Genomic DNA, 14,545 nt, shown 5'->3' with positions numbered 1-14,545 from the left:
ACTCCATCTTGGGTACCAAAAAACATAAGAAACAATTAAACAGCAGCTTTGGGATCGTGCCCTCCAATCAGATAGGGCAGAGATACAGAAATATCCAATTATTCTGTAGTATGCTAAATGTTTTCAATCAGCAGATTATCTTATATCCCTTGAGATCTCCAAATATTGGAGAATCTTTACCCTTGCACGCTTCTACATTCTACCTTCAGCCCTCCTGGAAGGCAGATACTATCGTGTCCCACTCCCCCAGCGGCTCTGTCCATGTCGTACAGGGAAAGTAGAGTCTATTGGACACAGTAGAGTCTATTGAACACATTCTGCTGCACTGCATTTTCTACAACAACTTCCAATCTCAACACATAGCCCCAGTCCTGCCAACTTTACCAGGAAGACCTGAACAACTCTATGTCTCCTTCCTTCTTACAGATTCTTTCCAGGAGATAACTAATAAAGTTATTAAATTTTGCCTTTAAGCATGTGGAATAACGGCTGACTGAGCATCAGTAATTTTACTTCTTTGTCAGAGGAAGCTACTTTGTCTTCCACAATTTGGGCTCGCTGCACTGTGTGCACCTCCCATATTTTATCTTACTTCTCCTTCATTTCTATTTTTTATTATTATTGTTGATTGTCCAGAGTTGATTTTGTATCGAAATAAATTTTGGCTGATTGACATCCTAGTACATTTATTTAGGAAATGCATATGCCACCCCTCCAGCCATGCTCGAGGCATCAAAACTGAACCAGGCAAATGGATAATAAAAAACCAAATCATACCAGTAAAAACACAGCAATAAAAGAATCCAAGTCTTAAATAAAGTAAGTTAAAAACATGCCGATAAAAACAGCTAATAAAAGCAAACCGGAGCATGAAAGTACACAAAGAACAGTAGTCATGTATTTCTTTAAAAATTCCACTCAGTTTAGAGTGCATAAGCAGGTCTCCTTTCCCCGTTTTATGTTCACAACAACCCTGTGTGGTAGGATAGGCTGAGAGAGCATGACTAGCCCCGGGCAAAGCTTCACAGCAGGGGAGATTTGAACCTAGTTCTAGTCTAGTGGCAGCTTTGTGGTGTAGTGGTTAAGAGCATCAGTCTAGGATCTGGGAAACCCTGGGTCCAAATCCTCATTCTGCCATGGAAGCTCACTGGGTGGGTGACCTTGGCCATTCACAAACTTTCAGCCTAACCTACCCCACATGGTTGTTGTGAGGATGGAATGGTGGAGAGGAGAACAATCTAAACTGCTTTGAGTCCCTCATTAGGGAAAGGGGAGGTATGAAGGAAGGAAGAACAGAAAGATGAACAGAATTTATGCCATCATGAATCAGAGCTCTCCTCATCCGATGCATGAAGTGTTCATCCAATAGGCAGATAAATGTATAATGAAAGCTGCCAACAACAGAAAGGTTGTGTGTGTGGCAGGGAGCGTTACACAGGCCAATTTAAAACATGATCCAATCAAAAGAGTAATCCACTTGGAATGGGAGAGGGCTGCTCCCAAGTGTTGATAGATAGGCAAAGAAGGATTAACATAAAATTAGATCTAATCTAGGAAGGTGCAGGGTGAAACACGACAAGCACATCCAATTAGAAAAGTGGAGAGGTTTAGCTGAACTAACGAACTAATTAATGTCTGTAAGGGGAGGGATATGCTATGATGTTAGCACCTGCCATGAGTGAGAAATCCCAAATCTGTATTCAGATTGGGAAGGGGCTATTTTGGAGCTTCTTGATGAATCCTATTTCAGTGATTTCACATTGGATTCTCAGTCACTTTTTGAACAGCAAAAGAACAGCCTGGGAGATTAAAATGTTCGCTCAGTGGTTTCTGAATATCGCATTTTTTCATGTCAGATTTGTGTCCGTTTATTCTTTTTATGGAGGAATTGACCAGTTTGTCCAATGAGAGAGCAGAAGGCCCTTGTTGACATGCAATGGCATATATTATGAAGGAAAAAGAATGAGTAGACAAGCCCAAGATTGCATAACTGGTGCTGTATTACGTCCTTTGATCATGCTGTTTCATAGTTGAGATCAAGATTTGTTGTGGCATCTGGTTCCTATTTTTGTCTGTCGGTCTGTTGGGTGGTCCATGGTTGTTACGAAACTGGTTTAGCTTGGGGGCTGGAAACTAAGGCACCCACGTGCTAGAAATACAATGCAAGTGAGCAAGGCAGACTAGAAATAATGTAAATAAAGTAAATAAATGAATGAATAAACCTGCTACCTTTTCCAGGTAGCGCGTTGAGGCCAGTTGCATGTCCATCTGGTGAGCCTCCCTACTGGTCTCCTGTTGGGGGGGGGTGGCTGTATAGTTATCTCTCCCCACATGAGTCATAATCTGATCAGAATGGCTGCTTCCTCCTTCCCTCCTCCTACCTCTGCACACTATCAGCAGGGGTGGATGGTATGGATCGCTATCTTAGAAACCATATTTTACTGTATTTTATTATTGTTATGACTTTATTGTGATTTTAAATGTACTTATACTGTGCTGTAACCTGCCCTGAGCCCGTTTGTGAGGATGACGGGCTAGAAATCTAATAAACAAACAAACAAACAAACAAACATAAAAGAATGACACTCACTTTATTCTCAAGTTTCTGATCTCATTTCCCCAGGTTTTGCACCAACTTCCGTAATTCCTTGGTTAATTCTCTGAAATATTAAGTATTTGTTTAATTAAAATGTCCCCATACATCAAGCCCAGAAACATGCAGGACTCATTAAGTTGCATTACATCCTTCTTGGCACAGACCTCAGAGGTGGTGCCAACAAAACAGCGGACAAAGAGGCACAGCAAGAATGAAAGACACCAACCTGCCTTTTTAACCAAGTACCCCCAGGCTTTTAACACAAGCCATCAAGGATAAGGACCACCCCTCTCAAGCTGACAACGTACTCTCTCCAGCGCATCAGATTAATCAACCAGGATCACTTTAATGTTAATTCAGATTAAGTTTGAACTTGTTCCGCCTTAGGCACTTGACCACAAACTCCAGGCACCCATCCAAAATGCAGGCAGGTTAATTAATTAAATAAATAAATATTTATTAATGCAATATATCACTAGGTGTCATCCCTGAATGGAGGATCTCGGGCAGTGCAATCCTAAACAGAGTTACCCCAGTCTGAGCCCATAAATCAGAAATAGGTCCATTTGTTTGTTTCACGGGCTAAATGAGCATAGACATTTTCAACATCAAACCTATTTCCAGGGCTCATTTCGAGGGCGAACGTGCAGGAACGCAGTTCCGGCAGTTCCCGAAAGAGGTAATACATGTCAGGTGGCCCTGCCCACCTGACTCTCGGCCATTTTGGGCCTGTTTCAGCCTGGATCGGGGCCGAAACAGCCCAGATCAGGCCTCTGACAGGTGGTGAATCATTCTCCCACTCAGCAGCAGCCTGATCCTGACCGTTTTGGGCCCCTTTTCGGCCATTTTCAGCCCCTTTTTGCCATTTTGGGCCCAATTTCGGCCCTGAATGGCCAGGATTGGGTCCAAAACAGCCAGGATGGGTGATGTCAGGGGGTGTGGCATATGCAAATCAGTTATGTTAATGACACACTTCCGGTGATGGCAAGGGACGTGGCATATGCTAATGAGTTATGCTAATGAATCATGCTAATGAGTTCCTCCAGCTCTTTTTCAACGAAATGACCTCTGCCTATTTCCGTTATAAGGTACCTGGTTCACACCCACAGGAGAGTTAGCCAGTAGAGCGATAGAATGGACTGCACCACCAGGCATTGTTTATAATACTTTGGAACAATAATGTAAGAGAAAAAGCGATTCCTTGTGTTTTTTACAAGTTATTATAATAGCTCCTTGTTTCTTTCTGTACTGGGGAGCATGAAATGTTATGGAATATGTGTTGTATTATGTTTTGTGTTATGTATTAAAAATCTTTTTTTTTTAATGGACTGCACTGCTTTAGACTGGTTTAGATTCAGGATGGTCAAATTTCTTGATTTGGATTCAGGGCAGGCAAAGGGAAATACTTCTTTACCGAACAAGCAATTAAAATATGGAATTTGCTGCCAGAGGAAGTAACAATGGCCCCAGGGATAGATGGCTTTAAAGGGGGATTAGACAGGTTTAGGTCTATCAGTCGCTACTAGAGATGGGCACGAACAGAAAATAAACCGAACATGATGTTCGTTGTTCATTGCCATCCATGAACAGGGACTCATGAACAACCACAAACATGGCCCTGTTCACGAACATGTTCATGGCTGGCTGTTCGTGGGGGCCAGCAGGCTCTCCTCCAGCCATCATCCAAGTCAAGATCCCTACCGCACCACTCCCAGAAACCTGACCTGAGCAGGCAGCAGGAAAGGTACCAGTAATAAATAATAGCTTGGCCCAGAGCCTAGCAGCAGCCCTGGAACTTAAAGGGGTAGCTCCCCATCCCACCACACACAAAGAAAATTCAAGCTCCAATGCACTCACTCTATCAAAATGCCAACAGCAACTGTCTCTCCACTGTCTGCAAAGTCAGAGCTGGGAGCCCCCCTCCCCCCTGGTCTTTGCTCTCTTGTAACAAATTTGGAGCTCCGCACTTGAAAGGAAGACCTGCCTATCAAGCTAAATTGGGCTTAGATTGGGGTTTCCAGGGCAACAGCAGGAGTTCAGACAGAGTTCAGACAATCCTTGCCTAAGTTGCCAAGAGAATTGATTGCAGGTGTCTGGCTTGACAAACAGCAATGAAGGAGGCTTGCAACGACCACCTGTTCATTTAGAATGGGGCCTCACGAACAGCTTGTTCGCAAACAGCAGATTGGGCTGTTCGTAGCTTTTTTTTGTTCATATTGCTGTTCGTCGCTACCAGCCATAGTGACTAGAGTGTGTCCAGAGGCAGTCTAACTGAATATCAGTACTAGGAGGCAACTTTAGGAGATGCCCCTGGCCTTGATGCCCTGATGTTGGTCCTCCAGAGTAACTAGTTGGCCACTGGGTGAGACAGAATGCTGCGGCAGTTGGACCACTTATCTGATCCGGCAGGGCTCCTCTTCCCACTAATGTCTGGCCAGCAGTGTTTCTCTGCATGCTGTGTTGGTTTTCCTTTTACCAGGAGGTTTTCAATATAGAAGAACATTCCAAAAAGCGACCCATAAAAAGTGATTCTGCTGCCTCCTTCTCTAACATATTTAAAGCTGGTGATAAGTCCTTTTTTCCATGAAGAAGTGCTGTCCAGGGACAAGACCACTGCTTCTGAGCCTAGAAGATTCCCATGAGCTCACTGGGGAGTTGGCTGATTGCACAATCTCCAGCACAGATACACTTTTCAAAGTCTATTGAAGTCAATGGTCTTAGAAACGTATAGCTGTGCCGAGGAATGCCTCCAAGTCACTATTAACATTCCCTTCTGTAAAATGGGAGTAAACAATGAATTATACGAGACCCATTGAAACCAAAGCGATGGGGGTGGGGGAGGAGGCAGCGCGTGATTAATTTTGCACTGTTTCGGGCTTACATCTACTTTCGAAACGATTCATTCCCTGGTATTGCATTCTCCAAAAGATCCATCTGTTCTATTCAAATATGCCTAGCAAGCTTTCACCCCCCTGCTCCCCCCGCCCCCGCCATTCATGTTTGGTGGATGACGGCAGGAATGAATGAAGCAATGAAGCAAGATAGCTGAAGCGGGTGTTTCTCCTGTCAATCGTGTTATGCGTAAAAGTGTGGTGTCTCACCTGAAACATGAAGAGACTTGCTTTAGCTTTCCTGAAATTGGGAAATTACACCAGGATGGTTTAATAAACAACAGTTAGTCAACTCCTGTGGGAAAGAGCTAGAGGTGTTCCATGCAGCCGAAAGATAATGAAAGAAAGAAAAAAACCTTTGTGATTGTCTTGTCTCTATTTTAAATCCTTCTTTAAACAAAATGTTGCTGCTGTTGCAGGATATTACCTTTCATCCGTCCAATGGGTCTTCCTACTGAATGCAATCCAAACTTTAATTACCAAGAATTCCTGACAATGGAAGATTTCTGAACCGAAACGTAGGTATCTATCTTACAGAAGATCCTCAGTTCTGCTTTTATTGCTGTTTATTGCACTTCCCCCAGTAACATATTTGACGAAGAAGACTCTTCAAATATCCAAGTTTACTATATTCAAAGGAAACTATAGGAATTCAGTTGCACAATCTTTCCTGGTAGATGAAACTACAACCAGTTTTTATTGCGGCTATGAATTTGTAAAAAGGACCCTCCAACTCCCTTTCTAAATTTTAACATTGATTCTACATGTGTATGTTTCTCTGTCCTTGAAGGTTTGGGGTGGGTAATAAAAGTAACCCACGCATAGGCTACAAAACACTGAAATTACCCCACCCTTTTCAGTTTAAACCTTAGTCCCAAAAGCCAGCTCAAGCAGAGAGATCTTATATTGCTTCTAAAAAGAGATCATTCTTGGACTTTAGCATATCTATAATAAGAGTTTTCCATAACTGGGTCTGTGGGGGAAAGTTGATGAGATCCCCCATTAGATGCAGCATTTTGGACATTTATGTATTAAAATATTTTATAGGCCAATTTCTCCCCAAATGATATAGAGAGAGTTGTCAGCAGTGCCTTGGCAAATTCTGGGAGATTTTAAGGATGTTGCCTGGGGAGGGTGTAGGCTGGGGGATGATGAGATGTCATTTCCTAGTGACACTCTAGGAAGTGTCCATAATCTCTATAGTAAAAAGCTTAAGAGATACGAGGACATTCCTAAAGCGTTACTGTGGAAGCCATTTTTTTCTTGCAGCCCTCAGTTTCTTGAGGGTGAGTTATTGGGACTGAGGGCCAAGCTACAAGTGACGAATGACACTTGAACAGCAAGTGTATTTCTCCCTGTTCACTTGCCCTCCACTCAATCCACTTGCCGTTCAAGTGTCAATCATCACTTGTAGCTTGGCCCTGAGAGCAGGCTAAGGGCAAGCCTAGGCATATTCAGACCAATAAAAATCAAGCCCTAAAATTGTTCAAATTAACACATGACAAATCTTTACCCAATAAACTGTACAGCTTCAGCTAAAAACTCAGTGGAATAAAACAGTCTTGTTCCTTTTAATAAGGGCAACCACTGACTGCATCTATCCCACCTCCAGAGGAAATTTATTCCATGCTGTCATAGTGATTATACAATATGAGCCCATCAACTGATCATATCTCTGTGTAAGTTAGATCCACTCAAGAAGGAACTGCTAGGAGGAATATAACTGTAGCATGTAAATTCAGGCCCTCCAAATATATGCGTTCAAAGCTACCAACGGTGCTTCATTGGTTGTAAATAGCACCATAAACTGAGCCTCAGAAACATGCATGCAAATAGTCTAAATTGCATCTAATGAAATGTTTCCGTCAATAAAGATGGTGCTCTGTACTGACAAATTGAACTTTCCAGGTTCTTTTAGCCGGAACCCTCCAGGAAGCCCTTTGCAGCGCTCATCCATCCTCCGGGTTGCCAGGGAATGGATTATTGTGGCCAACAGTGCAATCCTAAGAAAAGTTACTCCAGTCTAAGGCCATTGAAGTCAATGGGCTTAGACTGGAATAACGCTACTTAGGATTGCACTGCAAATCAGCTAAGGCCGAATCCACACTAACTATTTGTTTCCGCGGCTTTTTCGCAATTGGCGCGCTATTCATGCAGATACTCACACGCTTTCCCATTCCGCGTGTTCCCTGCCATCACCGCGGCACTATTGTGCCTTCCCTCCAAACCACGTGATATTTGCGGAAATCCGTTTTCTTCCCTTTTTTTTTTAACTGCATAATGGTCGGTATACCGGTAAACCAACCATAGTGAGCAGCGGTTTGTGCGGGAAAAGAAACGGTCACCAGAGCCAATCAAAGATAAGGGGGAGGGTACATTGCCACTTCTCAAAATTCAAGATATTGGTATACCGGATAATTGACCCCTTTTTTTTAAAAAAAAAAAAGGGAAGTGATATGTGCCGTCAATTCTGACGGCAGAGGATGGAACCGCCCATGGTAACGCTTTACTCGGTGGCATGTGGAGAACTGATCGTGCCATGAAGACGCACCGGAAGGGTGGATGTGAGGATGCACAGCCTGGTAGCGGAATAAAGGCGATTGCCATGACAGCGCAAGATAAGCGGAAGATGAGTGAGTGTGGATTTGCCCTAAGTCTATAAGGGGAGCCACCCTAAAAGGCAAGCATAGAAGATAAAATGAGTTCCCATCAATGTTGCTGAGCTGTCGTACTAACAAGGTCAGATCTGGGAAAGAATGCCCACGCTCTTATCTAAGGTTAGGGACAAGACCTTTTTCAAGGCATCAACTTGACCAGCCAACATTGCCTTCATTTTATCCATCTTACGTTATTCTTTTCAGGTTGTTTTTCCAGAGGAAGGGGAAGCGAAGGAAGAGGGGAAGCTTGTACCCCCATTTCTGCTGAGGGACAGCTTTTTCTTTTCCTAAAACACTCAGATGATGCTTTGATCAGCAAGGAAGGTAGCAAACTTAGCCTTGGGTGCTTGTAAATGATGCAAGATTTTCTTAGCACATAACGTCAGTCTAAAGAGCTTAGTGGTCCAAAATACTACTTATATTGGCTTTAACATATTGCACGCCCGTGTTATGTATTTGCTAGTATTTAAAGTATTTGAAGCATGCTCTCTTTTCCTTTTCATCTTGGTTACATCCGAGAAATGGCTCCTTGGCTTAACAAGAGTCAGTCCAGCATCTTTTTTTTTTAGTAAAGCAACTCCGTTTTAATCCGAAGTATTTCCTCACTTGGTTGCTGTATTTTACTCTCCTGATTAAATGTCCCATACAGCACAAAAATCTTTTCAGTGTCGAAACAAGTGGCAAAGAAGACCAGTCAGCGTTGCTCCACAAGAACTGCATCCAATGGCATTGCCTGTAAGTCAGAAATCCTGAATTGCAACTTTCAAGGGTGGGTCTCTGAAGAATTTGGAATCACACACAGGTGAGGCATTTACCTTTGAGAAAGTAGCCGGCGTGCATGTTCATCTTCCCTGACAGTTGCAGCTCTATCTGTGGAAAGAAATATCCAGGTAGGACTTTGATTATCAGGTTCCTTTTTGTAGAGTTTGTAGAGTTTGTTGTTAATCATGATTAACATCTGGGATTTAAAAAAAAAAAATTCTGACAGTTCTAGACAGTGAATCAACATTTATGGAAGAAATTAAAGAGCTTTTTCTTTTCCATTTAGATGACAGATGTAGTCATTGACCTGAAATGCTTTACTAAGCTTTTAGAAAAAAAAATTATGTTGCTTTCTTTGGTTCTTTCTCCCCACTCCCCACGCTTATTGATCCACTGCTGAAATATTTGAATGAAACAGTCAAAATTACTTCTTTAAGAAAACATTTTTATGTTAACAGTAGACTGATTTGTGTTCTTGGACACTGGGGGTGGAGAATGTTTGAGTAGCAGTATGAAAATAACATCAAACAGTTCAGATAGACATAGCTGTAAGAGGACACTCTGTATGTATATATGTGGCCTTTTGACTTTGTGATTTAGAACACTTCCTAGATCTTGATTTAGCTCACTTCCTAGTTCTCATTAAAGTTGTACGTCTGTGTCGGAACTATATTGCTTCATACTGGGGGAATCAGACGAGCAAACATTCCTTCATTCATTGCTGAATGCTCCATTTTTAAATCCGTACCCCCGTAGGTCTGGGAAAAGCTTGAACTCTGATGTCTAATACCCATCTGGTCTTCTGTGTAGAGGGAATTCTTTGTACAGTGCAGCATCTACATATGTGGTGCAGTGGTCACAGTTTTGCAGTGGTCACAGTGCTGTTGACCCAGTATCTGGAAGATACAGGTTCAAGGCCCCACTGGGCCCTGGACTGGGCCCACGGGGTGACTTGGGGCGAGCCCCATCTTCTCAGCCTCACCTACCTCACAGGGTTGTTGTGAGAATAAAATGGAGGAGAGGAGAATGCGGTAAGCTGCTTTGTATCCTCGTTGAGGAGAAAGGTGGAGTATAAAAGAAGTACGCGTTTGAAGTGATGCAGCCCAGAGACAGATTTTCCACCCTAGTGCATACTGAGCCTTAGAGGGAATAATAAAATTTGAAGGGGGTCCTAGTCAAAATGACGTAGAACATGCTCATGGAGAATGCATTACCGGTTCCAGTGAGGATGCTATCATCCTCCCCCTCTCCCTGATAGAATAGTTCCTTCCAACGCCTTATCATGTGTGGAGTTAAGACACCCTCTTAACTCCACCAGCAGACCACAGGAGCACAGAGTGGTGGCCCCTGAGATGGCAAAAAGGCATTAGCAGTCCAGGGCAAGTATGCACAACTCATTGAAGGGATGCCAAATTCAAAGGCACCCCTGTGGCATATGTTATGCACGAATAGAGTAAACAACGTATTCAATGTGTGTAAAACAGAATGAGGGGGAAGTGGGAGAAGGCACGGTCACGCTCTGGCTCCTCATTCAGCTGAAGTAAGCTGCGCTCAAATCGAAATGTGTTTTTTGTTTTTATTTTATTTTATTGCAAATGCCAGAAATTACATCACGATGACTCGCCCCAGAGCAAAGAAGCAATGTGCTGGCTACCATCACTAGTATAAGAGTACTTCACCTTCCTCCATTTATGAGGGGAAATCCCTATAATATGCTTCTTAGAGCTCTATGCTGGCTCCCCCATGCCCTGTTCCAGTAATACTCATCTATTCACAATTTTTTAAAAAAAGTTTTATCACTTACTAGGCCAAGAACCAAAAAAACAACAGTAATTCAGTGAGGGTGAGAACTCTTGGTCAGAGATGCTCAGGCCTCCTTGCAGAGTTCCTAGAGGTTAGGGTAGGGTTGCCAGCCTCCAGGTAGTGGCTGGAGATCTCCCAGAATTACAACTGGTCTCCAGGCCACAGAGATCAGTTCACCTGGAGAAAAAGGCTGTTTTGGAGGGTGGACTTTATGGCATTATGCCACGCCAAGGTCCTCTCCTTTCCCAAACCTCACTTTCTCCAGGTTTCTCCAGGTTTCACCCCCTTCCCAACTTGGAGCTGGCAACCCTAGGATAGGGAATAGCTATCAAGCCAGTATTTTAAGTTTGTGACCTAGGTATATACATCGCCTATGGACACCGCTCCCTCCTCACCTGCTGTTTAAAAACCTGGCTAAATGTTGTGTGTCTGTTTGTATCGGTCATTGCACTATACCATCATCTGTACATTGGGAATGTTCAAGGCTTAGCATATGTATGCAGCCTGCTATTCAGGCCTTATGCTTTAAACTTGTTTTTAATCTATATTTGTGCACGTTTATAATAAATACTTTCTAAATACATTTTATTTTAGGTTTTAACTTGACTCCTCTATTTTGTTCCTAAACGTAGTGTGTCCCTTGTAGGAAATGCAGGCCTTGCGTTATTCAGAGTCTGACAACTGAGAAGTCTGAAGACTCCTACAAAGACAGGCAAAGAAACCTGGAAAGGATTCTAGGTAGGGTTGCTAGGTCCAGGTTGGGAAATTCCTGGAGATTTTGGGGGTGGAGCCTGGAAAAGGCGGGGTTTGGGGAGGGGAGGGGCCTCAGAATAGTATAATGCCATAGAGTCCACCCTCCAAAGCAGCCATTTTCTCCAGGGGAATTGATCTCTGTCACCTGGAGATCAGTTGTAATTCCAGGATATCTCCAGCCACCACCTGGAGGCTGGCAACCCTAATTCTAGGCAAAGCATCCAAGGAATTCAGGAGTCCTTGGCCTAGGGTTGCCAGCCTCCAGGTAGTGGCTGGAGATCTCCCAGAATTACAACTGGTCTCCAGGCCACAGAGATCAGTTCACCTGGAGAAAATGGCTACTTTGGGGGGGGACTCTAAGGAATTATGCCATGCCAAGGTCCTTTCCCTCCCCAAACCCCACTTTCTCCAGGTTTCACCCCCCAGATCTCCAGGAATTTTCCAACTTGGAACTGGCAACCCTACCTTGGCCACCTTTCTTTGTCTATTTAGCTCTGATTATACCTCTCTTTGGGAGGGGGAGGGTAAGCACACCTGCTGCTCTACCCTCTAGGGAAAATTAGCAAGTTATAATTACTGTTCCTCACTCTCTACCCTGAAAGGAAAATTACTAAAGGAGCAGGAGGGTAAGGGAGTCAGAGGTTCCCTCTTCCCTGGCAGATTCCGTTGCATTTCTCCCATGAGTAACAGCCAGACGTTCTTCTTCCTCCCTGTACTGTTTTCCCAAACTGAAATGCTGCCAGGGAGCCACTGTTTTGCCCTGCCAAGGAAACTTACATATAACCATCAGTACACATTAAATTTTTGCAGTGAGGCAAACAGCAGCTCCCTGCAGTTGTTAAAATCAGGAAAATCGCATGGGAGAGGGCTCATATGCCCCTTCTCATCAAGTGCCATGGTGCCAATCTGAAGGCCAAACTACAAGTGACGCCTGACACGAGTTGGACACTTGTCAGCTTCCCTCAAGTGTTGATGGGAAATGTAGGCAGCTTGGCGGAATGTTGGACAAGTGACAGTTGAAAAGTCCATTGGACAGCAGTTGGAGAGCCAAGCTGCAAGACTACATTTCCCATCAAAACTTGAGGGAAGCTGACAAGTGTCCAACTAGTGTCAGGCATCACTTGTAGTATGGCCCAGAGTCACGTCTTTACATACCTGGGAATTAAGTTCCTAGCAGAAAACTCCTCATCTGTATCTGACAGTAAGTCCTTATGGCAGCCACGTGGACTTTATAAAATGCAAATAGACCCTTAATAAGAAGGTAGACGTATGAGGAAGAATGTGAGTTAGAGTTGCCAACCTCCAGGTAGTTGCTAGAAGACTCCTCGAATTATAGACTAAAGATAGGTTCCTCTGGAGAAAATGGCTGTTTTGTAGGGTGGATTCCATGGAATTATACCCTGCTGAGGTCCCACCCCTCCCTACTCCAAACCCCACTTTCATCAGGCCCACTCCAGGAATTTTCCAACTCTGAGCTGGCAATCTTAATAGATGTGTATGTGCTTGGCCTCCCATTTTTATGTCTCAGGTACAACTAAAGATGCTGGTTTTGATCTAGGAAGTCTTTAACACAACATATTCCTCTGAGGTCAACTTCCTTTCTTGGTACTATTGTTGTTACAGTCCACTGAGAGGCTCTCTTGATTGTACAATCCAAGTCCAAAAGCAAGAATACACAGAGAGGCATTTGAAGTGGCTGTCTCAGAATTTTTACAGTTCTCAAAAAAGGAAAGGAAGCAAGTCCTCGGGGGGCGGGGGAAGCCAACCTCAGAAGAAAAAAGCAGAGGACTAGGTTGAATGTAAATAAATCTAGAATTGCGTAAGAGACCATGAACCATGAGTATAAATATAGGTAGCTATATTGTGTCATGTGCAATATATATAGGTATGGCTCATAAGATATACAGTGCAACAGTATGTTGTGAAACACATTAGCATGTCCTCCTGAACATTGGATGTAAGCATTATTGACCAATGAATATGAGTCCGACAAGTTCCACAGGCTACTGGTTTCATATGAATAGCCTCTTCCCGGGGATTTTTTTCTGGGAAAAGAGGTGGTGGAACTCAGTGGTGGAACTCAAGACTACACAATGACATCACTTTGGGTCAGCTGGAACAAGGCGGGAGTTTTTTAAAGTTTAAATCGCCCTCGGTGAAAATGGTCACATGGCTGGTGGCCCTGCCCCCCGATCTCCAGACAGAGGGGAGTTTAGATTGCCCTCTGTGCTGCTGAGCGGCGCAGAGGGCAATCTAAACTCCCCTCGGTCTGGAGATCAGGGGGCAAGGCCATCGGCCATGTGACCATTTTTAAGAGGTGCCGGAACTCCATTCCCCCGTGTTCCCCCTGAAAAAAAGCCCTGCCTCTTCCAATATCCACGCTCTCAGATTAGTCACGCCTTTTTGTAGAGAGAGAACAGGTAATATGTGCTTCAAGATTTAGCAAGCTGGTCCGTGAATGTCTTTCAGTATACAGCACTCATCCTGCAATCTTCATTGGTAAATCTGAAATGACTAATCTGAGCAGGGATAGCTGAAGAAGTTATTCATCTGAAACGAGTCAAGCCCGGGGAACCTGCTCAATAAAATTTCAACCCAGTGTTCAGTAGGTTATTCTAATTTGTTCCTCAACTTATTGTTGCACTGTACAAATATATAGTCTTTTGATTTTATTTGCGTCATTTCTTCTGTGAGAGTCTTGGTGTACTGGAACTTTGCCCTTGGCTTACCTTGTTCCAGAAAACAGCGAAATCTCGCGCAAAATCTCGCAAGAAGATGCTGTTATCGTGTCTTCTCGCGCAATAACAGCGTCTTCTCGTGATTTTGTGCGATAACAGCGTCTTCTTGCGTGACTTCGTGTGAGATTTTGCTGATTTCCGGAACAAGGTAAGCCGTGTTCCTCTAGAGCTCCAAAGTCTGAACCTGAATTCATTCAGGAAGAAGCTATAGGGCCAAGCTAGAAGTGACAAATTGCACTTGAATGGCAAGTGAACAGACTCACGTGTATTCCTCCCTGCTCACTTGCGCTCCACTTGCGCTCCACTTGATTGAGTGGAGTGCAACGTGGAGCGCAAGTGAACAGG

The 14,545-nt window shown here is 43.7% G+C and overlaps 1 protein-coding gene across 3 annotated transcripts in view; it reads left to right on the top strand.

Annotated features, from left to right (window-relative positions):
* Positions 1–8,950: 8,950 nt before the first annotated feature.
* The window catches only part of CERS3 (ceramide synthase 3), a 53,151-nt gene continuing 47,556 nt past the window's right edge, over positions 8,951–14,545 (top strand). For 2 of the 3 annotated variants that reach the window (XM_055002751.1, XM_055002748.1), the window contains exon 1: positions 8,951–9,034. The gene's annotated coding sequence lies outside the window, so the exon portion shown is untranslated. Of the gene's footprint in view, positions 9,035–14,026; positions 14,068–14,545 lie in introns of those variants that run through there. The other variant, XM_055002750.1, reaches the window with a different exon arrangement.

Source organism: Eublepharis macularius, chromosome 18, assembly GCF_028583425.1.
Source record: "Eublepharis macularius isolate TG4126 chromosome 18, MPM_Emac_v1.0, whole genome shotgun sequence".
Classification (NCBI taxonomy): domain Eukaryota; kingdom Metazoa; phylum Chordata; class Lepidosauria; order Squamata; family Eublepharidae; genus Eublepharis; species Eublepharis macularius.
The sequence above is the reverse complement of the archived record's forward strand: the minus strand, read 5'-3'. Positions and strand labels throughout refer to the sequence as shown.